This window comes from Lathyrus oleraceus, chromosome 5, assembly GCF_024323335.1.
Source record: "Lathyrus oleraceus cultivar Zhongwan6 chromosome 5, CAAS_Psat_ZW6_1.0, whole genome shotgun sequence".
NCBI lineage: Eukaryota > Viridiplantae > Streptophyta > Magnoliopsida > Fabales > Fabaceae > Lathyrus > Lathyrus oleraceus.
Window position 1 is genome coordinate 385,684,118 of NC_066583.1, and position 14,208 is coordinate 385,698,325.

The 14,208-nt window shown below is 39.0% G+C and overlaps 1 non-coding gene across 1 annotated transcript; it reads left to right on the plus strand.

Moving 5' to 3' along the window:
* The first annotated feature begins 12,708 nt into the window (after nucleotides 1–12,708).
* Nucleotides 12,709–12,814, plus strand: LOC127089678 (small nucleolar RNA R71). The gene has a single exon (XR_007791238.1). It is a non-coding gene; the product is annotated as a small nucleolar RNA R71 (small nucleolar RNA).
* The last annotated feature ends 1,394 nt before the right edge of the window (nucleotides 12,815–14,208 follow it).

The window sequence follows — 14,208 nt, forward strand, 5'->3', positions numbered from 1 at the left end:
GGGTATAAGGTTAGTGCCATTTCTCTCTGAGCTAGAGCCTCAAAACGTCTCTTTTGACCTCTGCCTCTGAAGACCATATCCATGTAATCTACTTGTTGCATTGTGATGGTCAGTAGCTAGATAAAATTAAGTAGATAACATCCTTAAGTTAGTAATGGTCAATAATAAATAAAAATATTGATTGACTTTGAGAAAGAAAGAAAAATGAAAAATAAGCAATAATAATAATAATCAGAAATCTAGATAATTAAATTAATAGTTAAAAATAGAGTGTGGGTTGTCTCCCATCAAGCGCTTTGTTTATTGTCGTAAGCTCGACAGAAATAGAATAGATGTTAATCTGGTAAATGAGCGGGCGACTCTGCAAGCTTTAGATTTGCGATAAAATCACTATTATTAATGTTGTGGTAATGTTTCAAACGCTGCCCGTTTATAGTAAATGGTTCGCTCGCTTTTCCCTTTATCTCTATCGCTCCATTTGGAAAGACCTTGGTAATTTCGAAGGGACCTGACCACCTAGAACAAAGTTTTTCGGGAAAGAGTCTAAGGCAGGATTTAAACAGAAGTACTTTGTCACCTTCCTTAAACTCTTTCCTTGATATGCGATTGTCGTGCCATTTTTGAGTTCTTTCTTTATAGATCCAGGAATTCTCATACGCATCTAGTCTAAGTTCTTCTTGTTCATGGATATCTAATATTCTTTTTTCGCATGCGGCAGTATAATTGAGATAAAGGGTCTTAATGGCCCAATATGCTTTATGTTCTAATTCTATCGGCAAATGACATGATTTTCCATAGACTAGTTTAAAAGGTGTGGTTCCTATTGGGGTCTTATAAGCTGTCCTATATGCCCACAAGGCTTTGTGTAATTTTGAGGACCAATCTTTCCTAAAGGTGGCAACCGTCTTTTCTAAGATTTGTTTGATTTCTCGGCTCGATACCTCTACTTGCCCACTCGTTTATGGGTGATAGGGTGTTGCTACGCGGTGTTGGACTCCATATTTTAGTAATAGCTTTTCAAAAATCTTTGAAATGAAATGGGAGCCATCATCATTGATGACAAGTTTCGACATGCCGAATCTAGGGAAGATTATGCGCTTAAAGAGTCTAATTACCACTCGCGTGTCATTCGTTGGAGAGGATATGGCCTCGATCCATTTTGATACGTAATCGACCGCAACAAGGATATACTTGTTACCAAAAGAAGATGGGAATGGTCCAATAAAATCGATTCCCCAAACATCAAAGACTTCTACTTCCAAAATGCCTTTAAGCGGCATTTCGTCGCGTCTAGATATGTTGTCAGTACGTTGACACCGGTTGCAATTGATGATCATGATGTGGACATCTTTCCACAGAGTGGGCCAAAATAGATCGGCTTGCAAGATCTTAGCGCAAGTCTTTGAGGTGCTTGCATGTCCTCCATAGGGAGCAGAATGACAGTGGGAGATTATGTTTTCTACCTCATCTTCGGGGACACATCGACGGAAAATGTCATTGGCGCCTCTCTTGAAAAGCAGAGGTTCGTCCCAATAGTAATGTTTATGATCATGGAAGAATTTTTTATTTTGTTGGTAAGTCAAGTCTGGTGGAAGCATCCCAACTGCTAAGTAGTTGACGAAGTCAGCGTACCATGGTAGTGTGGTTGTAGTGTAAATTGCTTCCACTACCTCGTTTGTTTTGGTATCCTAATAGGTTAATGCACATTTAGCTGTATTGCTTTCAAGTTGGGCTATGAGTCTTTCGTAAGGGAAATCGTCATATATAGGCACTCATTCAGGTTCAATGCCTTCCATTCTTGACAAGTGGTCTGCCACGACGTTTCCAATGCCCCTCTTATGCTTGATTTCTAGGTCAAACTCTGGTAATAGTAAGATACACCTTAGGAGTCTTGGTTTGGCGTCCTTTTTATTTAACGGGTACCTAATTGCAGCATGGTCGGTATAGATAATTATCTTTTCTCCTACTAGGTAGGAACGGAATTTATCTAGAGCGAACACTACGGCTAAAAGTTTTTTTTTCTGTGGTGGCGTAGTTCATCTATGCAGGGTCTAGGGTTCTACTTGCGTAGTATATTGCATGAAGTTTCTTATCCCTTCTTTGTCCTAAGACTGCGCCTATAGCATAGTCACTAGTGTCACACATGATTTTAAAGGGTAATCTCCAATCGGGCGGTTGCATGATAGGTGCGGTGATAAAAGCTGTTTTCAGTTGTTCAAATGCCGCTAGGCATTTTTCATTAAAGATGAATTCGACGTCTTTCATCAATAAGCCAGACAGTGGTTTGATGACTTTTGAGAAATCTTTAATGAATCGCCGGTAGAAATCGGCGTGTCCTAAGAAGCTTCATATTTATCTTACGGTTTTCGGAGGCTGAAGGTTTTCTATAACTTCTATTTTAGCCTTGTCGACTTCAATCCCCTTATTAGATACTATGTGTCCGAGTACGATCCCTTGTCGGACCATGAAATGGCATTTTTCCTAGTTTAGCACCAGGTTCACTTTTACGCATCTTTTAAGTACCATTTCAAGATTCGATAAACATCCTTCGAAGCTTTGTCCGCATACAGAGAAATCGTCCATGAAGACTTCCATGATGTCATCTATAAGATCAACGAAAATTGACATCATGCATCTTTAGAATGTTGTGGGAGCGTTACACAGTCCGAACTGTTGGTGTAAGCCCTAGAGGCCAATACTTTTGGTACTTGTATCGAATTATTTATTAATAATAAAAGGCATTTTCTTTATTATGGTTGATTAATAAAGTCCCTGGAATAGATAGTCCGTTTAATGTATTAAGTGTGACTTGAGAACACATTAAACATAAGGACATTATTCTTAAAGTATCCGTAGTCGAGCTTTAGTGTGAAGTAGGATAACATTAAAGCATTAAGACTATTATGTTTGTAGACTGATGATCACATCTCATGGATCATGGATAAAGAGTTATCAAGTCTTAAACATAGGTATGAATATTAGGAGTAATATTCATACCGGATTGACCCGCTATGAGAATACTATATAGAAAGTTATGCAAAGTGTCATAAGTTATTCTCATGGTGATAATGGTATATACCACTCTTCGACCTGAAACCACTATGGACCCTAGATGTGGAGTCGAGTGCTTTATTGCTGATCCAACGTTGTCCATAACTGGATAACCATAAAGACAGTTGATGGGTACTCCACGAAGCATGCTGAGGGACATGAGTGACCTAGATGGAATTTGTCCATCCTGCATAACAGGATAAATGTCTATGGGCCCAATATTGAACTGGACAAGGATGACACGGTCTATGCCTTGTGTTCAATATAAACATAAGGGCAAAAGGGTAATTATACACATAAGTATTATCACAGAAGGTTTTGTCAGATCACATGACATTTTCGTGTCTTAGGTAGCAGTGATGTGTTGCTAGATACCGCTCACTGTTTATTATGTTAAATGCGTGATTTAATATAATTGCCAACGTCACGAAAACCTACAGGGTCACACACAAAGGACGGATTGATGAGAGATAGAGTAACTAAGGAATACCGTAAGGTATGGTGCCCTTAAGTGAATTATAGAACATCGTAAGGTACGATGTACTTGAGTAGAATACGAAATATGGTAAGGTACCATGGGCTTAAGTGATTTTGGGCATATTATAAGATATGGGCCAAAATACACTTAAGTGGGCTTTTTAGCTTGAAGCCCACACAAGTGGTTCTATAAATAGAACCCTTGTGCAGAAGCATTCATGGTTGTTGCATTATTTTCATTCTCTCTCTCTCTCTCTCACACACACACACACACACACACACACACACACTCAAAGCCTTCATTCGTACCAGCTAGCACTGTGATTGAAGGAATCCGTTCGTGTGGACTGAGTAGAGACGTTGTCATCGTTCAACGTTCGTGATCGCTCCGTGGATCTACATCAAAGGTTTTGATCGTCACAAGAGATCTGCACCAAAGGTTTCAATCGTCACAAGAGGTAAATATTCTATCACTGATCATGACCATTCGTAAGGATCTCTAAAGGAGAAAATTTTAATTTCCGCGGTGTTTTGGATCGCAATTCTCCTTAAGTGGTATCAGAGCCACTTACGAAACCATGACTCGGATAGCTATTTATTTTCTGTATTAATATGATTAAAAGACAAAATGAATCAATTAATTAAACGGGTAATTAAATTTGGCATCATGAGTGTACGAGTTGGATGATTGATGTTGACTATGCTTCGAAACCGACATTAGTATGGTGAAGCAGCGATACATCGATCGTCCATAGGTTACGCAATTGAGACCGATCAACTTATATATGATATAAGTAATCCTAATGCAAAGTACGGTATATGTGATATACTGTTTCTATTTCGTTCATTCAAACACTAAGTGGTTGTTTTCCTTTGAGCGATCAATGGTCATTTGCTTCGGAATCCAACATTAGTATGGTGAAGCAATGACCTATTGATCAATCATACTGAATCCATAATCGAGGTGTGTTTAACGGTCTGAAATTGGTGCATTAGGGTTAGTGACGACGCAAGGGTTGTGCTGTCAAGGAGTTGTGAATTTAGGGCTTTTTGGAACACGTCTGTTGACTGTTTCAAAGTTCTGTTATTTTGGCCGCGTGACGTTCGTCACGAGCTTGTGACGATCGTAACAAGCTGGACGTGACGGTCGTCACGTGCTTTGTGACGGTCGTCACATTCACAGATCCAAAATTCTAGGCGTTTCTGTTTTTTGGCCGTGTGACGCTCGTCATGGGCCTGTGACGGTTGTAACATGCTTGTGACGGTCGTCACACTCACAGAGTCAGAATTCTCGGGGTTTCTGTTTTGTGACTGCGAAAGGGTTGTGTTGATGCAAAACAAAGTCAATTTCAAATGAATTGTTCATTAAAACCACTGTCCGCTGACCGGGCAGCGGAACCCCCGGCTAACTCTGCGTAGTATGATCGGTCGCCGAAATTTAATTTGTTTTTAATTAATTAAAGGAATTAAAAAAAATAAAAAAAATAATGTGTTTGTTATTATTGTCTTGTTGTGATCAATTATGGCCTTAGTCTTCCTTTATTTTGTTTTGGGTTTTTAAAATACGATCTGCGTGTCGTGCCTCTCCTTTTAATCTCTTAGTGTAACTTCTTTTCTCATCTCAATCCCTCGTATGTAAAACGAGTTTCTTCTGTAATGTAATGTTATGAAGAAAGAGAAGAAGACAATGTTATGAAGAAAGAGAAGAATTCAATATCAAAGGAGGAGAACCTTGAAGATCTTGCTTGGAGAAGCTTAGAGAAGAATTCAATATTAAAGGAGGACAACCTTGAAGATCTTGCTTGGAGAATCTTAGATCGTTATTAGGTTAACTTAGGTTCTCTCATTGGCTTGGGAGAACAATTGCGCTAAGGGCCATAACTGTTTCATTATATATGTTGATGCATGTGTATGTATGTTGATGCATGTGAATATATGTTGATGCACGTGAAAGACGATTTATATGATAAATAAGCCGGTGAGATCAGAACAATTGCAATTCCCTCAAATTAAATATTAAGTTTAAGCTTTCCAAGTTTTAACACTCATCAAGACTAGTAATGGATAATGTAGGTTTCGCCTACGCGAGGTGCATGATCTATATATTAGTAAGGTGCGATGGGATAATTGTAATATCCAACTGTTAAAACAATGGGTCAAACTTAACTAAACAAATTATAATAAGATTATATATATGTTTAGAAGCAAGAGTTGGGAATGATCCATATGATGGATTGGAATAAGGAGTTATTCACCCAAATGAAATTTTCGAGAGTTGTATGAGAAACAATTGGAAGGAGTTCCTACCTAAATAACCTAGTTTTGTGTAATCCACCTACGCGGACTTAGAATGAAGTGAAATAAGGATCTCGACCCACTAGAAAATCTTCCAACGGGATTTTCCGAATCAAATGATGAGGGTCATTTGTTTTGAATAAAATAGTGGGAGCATATTTAATTAAAGGCCTAATTAAATATGTCAATGATACTTATATTTTCATTAATCCTTATGTAGATTACCATGACAACAAACACCTCTAACAACATTTTGCGATCAATCCTTGACAAGGAAAAATTGTCTGGGACAAATTTTCTGGTTTGGCACCGAAACCTGAGGATTGTCCTCAAACATGATAAAAAGCTGTATGTCTTGGAGAAACCTGTTCCTGAAGAGGAACCTCCTAGTTCTGCACCTAAGGCAGAAATAGATGCTTATAAGAAGCATGTCGATGATGCCAATGAAACTGCTTGTCTCATGCTAGCTACCATGAACTCAGAATTGCAAAAGCAACATGAGAACATGACAGCGTTCGATATGATCGAACACCTGAAGATGCTCTATCAAGAGCAAGCAAGGCATGAGAGGTTTGAAGTTTCAAAAACCCTTTTTCAAAGCAAGTTAGCTGAGGGAGCCCCTGTAAGTCCCCATGTGCTCAAGATGATTGGGTATGTGGAAAACCTTGAAAGGTTGGGTTTTCCCCTCGGAAACGAACTTGCGACTGATGTGATCTTGCAATCGTTGCCAGATGGATTCAGTCAGTTTGTCCTAAATTTCAATATGAATGATATGGACAAATCCCTTCCTGAACTGCTAGCCATGTTAAGAACAGCTGAGCAGAATTTGAAGACAAAAGGGAAATCCATTATGATGATCGGGAATGGAAAGAGACAGAACAAAAGGCCCACCAAGCAGTGTGATAAAGGGAAAGGCAAGGAAGTTTCCAAACCCAGACCCACTGTTGCTGCTTTGAAGCCTAGTGGAGGCATAGCAAAGGCAGGCACCTGCTTCCATTGTGAGAAGACCGGACATTGGAAGAGAAACTGCCCAAAGTACCTGGAAGATACGAAGAATGGAGTAGAGACTTCAACTTCAGGTATTTTTGATATTAAATAAATTTATCTACTTCTGCATCATGGGTATTAGATACTGGATGTGGTTCTCACATTTGTACAAATGTGCAGGGGCTGAAAAGGAGTAGAGATTTGGCAAAAGGTGAAGTTGACCTACGAGTTGGCAATGGAGCAAAGGTTGCTACTTTAGCCGTAGGATCTTATGTATTGACTTTACCTAGTGGTTTTATAATTCAGTTAGAGAACTGTTATTATGTACCTGCAATTAGCAGGAATATTATTTCCATTTCTTGTTTGGACAAGTTTGGTTTTTCATTTATAATAAAGAATAATTGTTGCTCAATTTATTTGAATGATATATTCTATGCTACTGCACAAATGAGCAATGGACTATATGTCCTTGATCTCGAAATGCCTATTAATAACATTAATACTAAAAGGGTGAAATCTAACGAGTTAAAACCAACTAGGTAAGAATATTAAAACTCTTCGATCAAATCAAGGTGGTGAGTATTTAAGCCTAGAGTTTGATGACCATCTGAAAGAGTGTGGGATCCTATCCCAACTTACTCCTCCTGGAACACCCCAATGGAATGGTGTATCTGAGAGAAGAAATCGAACCTTGTTAGACATGGTCCGATCCATGATGAGTCACGTCGATCTTCCAAACTCCTTTTGGGGACATGCACTATTGACAACAGCTTACACACTTAACCATGTTCCATCCAAAGGGTTGAGAAGACACCATATGAGATATGGAGTGGTAAGAAACCACATATGTCTTACATGAAGATTTGGGGTTGCGAAGTTTGTGTGAAATGACAAGTTTCAACTAAGCTTGAGCCCAAATCTGACAAATGCTTATTTGTGGGGTATCCTAAAGAAAAAGGAGGGTATTACTTCTACAATCCTTCTGAGGGCAAAATGTTTGTCGCTCTAACTGGAGTTTTCCTAGAAAAGGATTTTATTTCCAAAGGAACCAGTGGGAGGAAAGTAGAGCTTGAAGAAATTCAAGAATCACAAAGTATTGATACACCTATGGAGGAATTAGAGCAGGAAACACAAGTAGTTATGTAAGAGCAACCTGCTCAAGTAGAACAAGACCAGCGTAGGTCAGGCAGGATACGTCACCTACCTGAGAGATATGGATATCTCATAACTGATTAAGGTGATGTATCACTCATGGATCAAGAACGAATATGAGCCTTGTGTCTACAAGAAGGTTAGCGGGAGCATGATCATTTTCCTGGAATTATATGTAGATGACATATTACTCATTGGAAACGATGTCCCTATCCTGCAACAAGTAAAGTCTTGGTTGGGGAAATGCTTTTCTATGAAGGACCTAGGTGAAACAACCTATATATTAGGAATCAGAATCTATAGAGATAGATCACAAAACTGCTTGACCTAAGTCAAAGTACATACATAGACAAAGTGCTGAGACACTTTAATATGCATGATTCCAATGGTTATGTGTTTTGCTTAAACGATGGCGCTGTGAGCTGGAAAAGTTCAAAGCAAGATACAATTGTTGATTCTACAACCGAGGCCGAGTATATTGATACCTCAAGTGCAGCAAAGGAAGCTGTTTGAATCAAAAGTTTATTAGTGAACTTGGCGTGGTTCCTAGCATTGTGGATCCCATTGGTCTCTATTATGATAACAATGGTGCTATCGCACAAGCTAAGGAGCCTAGATCTCACCAACGATCCAAACACATACTTAGGCGTTGTCATCTCATTCGAGAGATAATAGATAGAGGAGATGTGAAAATATGCAGAGTACCTACACTTGACAATATTGCTGACCCACTGACAAAGCCTCTTGTGCAGCAGAAGCATGATGGCCATAGTAAATCTATGGGTATTAAGGGTATGCCTGATTGACTCTAGTGCTAGTGGGAGATTGTTGGTGTAAGCCCTAGAGGCCAATACTGTTGGTACTTGTATCGAATTATTTATTAATAATAAAACGCATTTTCTTTATTATGGTTGATTAATAAAGTCCCTGGAATAGATAGTCCGTTTAATGTATTAAGTGTGACTTAATCATGAGAACACATTAAACATAAGGACACTATTCTTAAACTATCTGTAGTCGAGCTTTAGTGTGAAGTGGGATAACATTAAAGCATTAAGACTATTATGTTTGTAGACTGATGATCACATCTCATGGATCATGGATAAAGAGTTATCAAGTCTTAAACATAGGTATGAATATTAGGAGTAATATTCATACCGGATTGACCCGCTATGAGAATACTATATAGAAAGTTATGCAAAGTGTCATAAGTTATTCTCATGGTGATAATGGTGTATACCACTCTTCGACCTGAAACCACTATGGACCCTAGATGTGGAGTCGAGTGCTTTATTGCTGATCCAATGTTGTCCGTAACTGGATAACCATAAAGACAGTTGATGGGTACTCCACGAAGCATGCTGAGGGACATGAGTGACCTAGATGGAATTTGTCCATCCTGCATAACAAGATAAATGTCTATGGGCCCAATATTGAACTGGACAAGGATGACACGGTCTATACCTTGTGTTCAATATAGACATAAGGGCAAAAGGGTAATTATACACATAAGTATTATCATAGAAGGTTTTGTCAGATCACATGACATTTTCGTGTCTTAGGTAGCAGTGATGTGTTGCTAGATACCGCTCACTATTTATTATGTTAAATGCGTGATTTAATATAATTGCCAACGTTACGAAAACCTACAGGGTCACACACAAAGGACGGATTGATGAGAGATAGAGTAACTAAGGAATACCGTAAGGTATGGTGCCCTTAAGTGAATTATAGAACATCGTAAGGTACGGTGTACTTGAGTAGAATACGAAATATGGTAAGGTACCATGGGCTTAAGTGATTTTGGGCATATTATAAGATATGGGCCAAAATACACTTAAGTGGGCTTTTTAGCTTGAAGCCCACACAAGTGGTTCTATAAATAGAACCCTTGTGCAGAAGCATTCATGGCGGTTGCATTATTTTCGTTTTCTCTCTCTCTCTCTCTCTCTCTCTCTCTCACACACACACACACACACACACACACACACACTCAAAGCCTTCATTCGTACCAGCTAGCACTATGATTGAAGGAATCCGTTCGTGTGGACTGAGTAGAGACGTTGTCATCGTTCAACGTTCGTGATCGCTCCGTGGATCTGCATCAAAGGTTTTGATCGTCACAAGAGATCTGCACCAAAGGTTTCAATCGTCACAAGAGGTAAATATTCTATCACTGATCATGACCATTCGTAAGGATCTCTAAAGGAGAAAATTTTAATTTCCGTTGCGTTTTGGATCACAATTCTCCTTCACGAACGACATTCGCCGGTAGGCGAATGTACCATAGGGACATGTGAAGGTCGTTTTCTCTTGGTCGTCAGGATGAATAGGAATTTAGAAAAATCCCAAATAACTTTCTAAGTAGCAGAAGTGAGAATGCTTAGCCAATCGTTCAAGCATTTGATCGATAAACGGTAAAGGAAAATGATCCTTCCGAGTGACTTTGTTTAATTTTCTATAATCAATGCACATTCTACTTCCAGTAACCACTCTTTGTGCTATAGATTCGCCTGTTTCATTATTAATAACTGTGACGCCTCCCTTCTTCGATACGACATGTACTGGGCTGACCCATTGACTATCGGATATCGGGTAGATAATACCTGTTTCTAACATCTTTTACACTTCTTTCTTTACTACATCACTCAGAATGGGATTTATCCTTCTTTGATGTTCTCTAGAGGTCTTACTGTCTTCCTCTAGCATTATGTGATGCATGCATATGGAAGGGCTTATTCCTTTTAGATCTGAGATATTGTAGCCTATAGCAGTTGGATATTTTCTTAAAACGTGTAGAAGATTTTCGGTTTCTATCTGGCCTAAGTCTGCATTGACTATTATGGGTCGCTCGAGTTCAGTGTCTAGGAATTCATACCTTAGATTTTTGGGTAGCGGCTTAAGTTCTAGGGCTGGTTTCTTTGGGCAAGGCATATGATCAGGCGTTAGTGCTAGGCATTCGCTTAGGCTATCATCTCGGTATTCCTCACTCCAATTTTCACCTTCAAAAGTAAGAGGCCTTGGTATTTTTAGTATTTCGGAGTATGATGTTTATTCAATCTCCATTTCTCTTATACATTCGTCGATGACATCTAGTAGACAACAGGTATCGTCTATAGCTGGTGCCTTTAAGAATTGCGTCAAAATGAACTTGACTTTTTCCTCACCAACTTCAAAGGTTAGCTTGCCTTTCTTAACATCTATAATGGCTCCGACAGTAGCTAGGAATGGTCTTCCTAATATGATAGGGATGTTGGAATCCTCTTTTATATCCATGATTATAAAACCAGTAGGAATATAGAATTGTCTTATGCGTACCATAACGTTTTCTAACATACCTACGGGAAATTTAACAGAACGGTCTGCAAGTTGTACAGACATCCTCGTAGGTCTTAGTTCTCTCATTTTGAGCCTGTTGCATATGGACAAGGGCATTAAGCTAATACTGGCTCATAAGTAGCATAGTGCTTTGTCTATGACAAACTTTCCGATTACACAGGGTATGGATAAACTACCCGGGTCTTTCAGCTTAGGAGGCATATTTTTTGTATTATGGCGCTACACTCAGCAGTAAGTGTAACAGTTTCATTATCCTCTATCTTCTTCTTGTTAGATAAGATTTCTTTGAGAAACTTAGCATATGAGGGCATTTGAGTGATGACTTCTGTAAAGGGTTTTGTGATATTCAATTGTTTTAGAAGCTCTACGAATTTTTTAAATTGCCCTACACTTTTAGATTTAACAAGTCTTTGAGGATGGATAGGGGGTTTATACGGTGGTGGAAGCATATAAGGTTCTTCTTTATCTACGGCCTCTTCGTTTTTATCTCCCTCTTGTTCATCTTTCTTCTCAGTTACCTTACCAGGGTCTTGGTGCATGGATGGGTTTTGAATTCTAGGGTCGGTCCGTCTTGTTCTATCCCACTTCGTAGTATAATAACATTTGCATGACCTTTCGGGTTTGGTTGCGACTGTCCAGGAAATGTGCCTGCAGGAGCAACAGTATGTGCTTGTTGTTGAGCCACTTGTGAGATTTGTGTTTCCAACATTTTGTTATGGGTGGCTAACGCGTCTACCTTGTTTGCTAACTGCTTGATTTACTCACTAGTATGTATGTTTTGATTTAGGAATTCCTTATTTGTTTGGGCTTGGGTAGCTATGAAGTTTTCCATCAATATTTCTAGGTTTGACTTCCTAGGAGCATTTTGAGTATTTATGGCAGCTTTATGATATCGTGGTGGTACAGCAGGTGCTTGGTTAGGTGCATACAGTGCATTATTGTTTTTGTACGAAAAGTTATAATGGTTCTTTCAACCTGGGTTATAGGTGTTTGAGTAAGGGTTTCCTTGAGCATAGTTCACCTGGCCTATGGAGGTTCCTGTCAAGAGTTGACATTCTGGGGCAACATGCCCTAGATCTCCGCATATCTCGCAGTTTGGTGCTACGGCAGCCATGGTGGCTGCGGATGTTATGGTCAAGTTGTCTATCTTTTGAGTAAGAGCGTCTACCTTGGAGTTGACATGGTCAAGACTGCTTAATTCGTACATACCGCCTTTTGTTGGAGGTTTCTCTACGGAGGTTCTTTCGCTTCCCCACTTGTAATGACTCTGGGCCATACTTTCAATAAGTTGATATGCCTTATTGTAGGGTTTATCCATCAGTGCGCCACCTGCGGCGACATCTATTGTCAATCTTGTGTTGTACAATAGACTGTTGTAAAAGGTATGGATGCTCAACCATTCTTCTAGATCGTGATATGGACAAAGCCTCATCATGTCTTTGTATCTCTCCCAAGCTTCAAAAAGTGATTCATTATCTTTTTGTTTAAACCCGTTTATTTAGGCTCTTAGCACAGTCGTCTTACTAGGTGGAAAATATCGTGCTAAGAAAACTTTCTTCAACTCGTTCCACGTAGTGACAAAGTTGCATGGTAGAGACTGGATCCAAGATCTAGCTTTGTCTCTTAATGAGAATGGGAAAAGACGTAGTCTTATAGCTTTGGGACTGACACCATTTGCTTTCACTGTGTCTGTGTATTACAAAAACACTGACAAATGTAGGTTCGGGTCCTCCGTAGGACTACCTGAAAATTGGTTTTGTTATACGACTGACAATAATGAAGGTTTTAGCTCGAAATTATTGGCCTCGATGGCAGGGGCAACGATGTTTTTATGTGGTTCATCCTACGAAGGGATTGCATAGTACTTAAGAGGACGATTATGCGGTCCTTCGGCCATCTCTGGTCGAATAACTGGTTTAGGAATAGGGATATTATGATCGAGAAGATTTAGCTTGATAAGATGTTCTCGTATCAGGTCTCATATCCAGCGTTCTAACCTTAGATAATGCTCAGGTTCGTCGAACGGTAGCTTTAATTTCTTGCCTTGAGAGAGAGTACTTGGCATACACTCAATAAATTAGAAAGGGAAATAGAATTGTTTGCCTTAGTCTATACTGAGCAACACTGGAGTTACGATATCAACTAAATTACTCCCCGGCAACGGCGCCAAAAACTTGATCACGTGACTTAGTAAGTCTATGGGAATCGTGACTACAAGCGCACAGTCGTATCGCGTAGTTTTAAAGATTATCGAACCCACAAGGACTAATAATCGAACGTATTGTTATCTAATGTTACTATGTAAATCTAAGACTGGTGATCATTCTAAGATTTGAGGGATAAAGAGAAATAAGTATAACGTAAATAGAAGATTAATAAAGATATTTGATAAAGGGATATCGGTATGTAACGCATCAAACTTTGGGGATTCGATAGATAGTTAGTGCAATCTTATTGGTCAAAATATTCTTCAGTAGAAATTATTTATATAAAGGACTTAGTCTCACACTCTTGTTTTATTGACTCTGACCATACTCTTAAACCAGAATGCTTGGCTCTCGCGGTCTCATTTTGAATTTAAAAGTAATTTTTGAATATGAATAAAGTCTAATTAATCCTAAAGCACTCTCGCTGTGTTTAGGATTAATGCCTAGTTTCAGCTATCTAGTTAAAATCTCAAACTCTCATTCTTATTGACCGTAACCTTAGTTTGCTTTGTACTCTCGTACGAAAAACAATTTTGAATAAAACAAGAAACTAAAACCGGAAAAGTAAATTTTATAAAAGCCAATGACAATTATTTACGAATCCCGTCGTTTCGACGGTCTTTACATATCGATACCTAAAGGTTTATCCGGACATGGATCCGATAACAAACATGGTATTCAGACAATCAGGCATACAGTA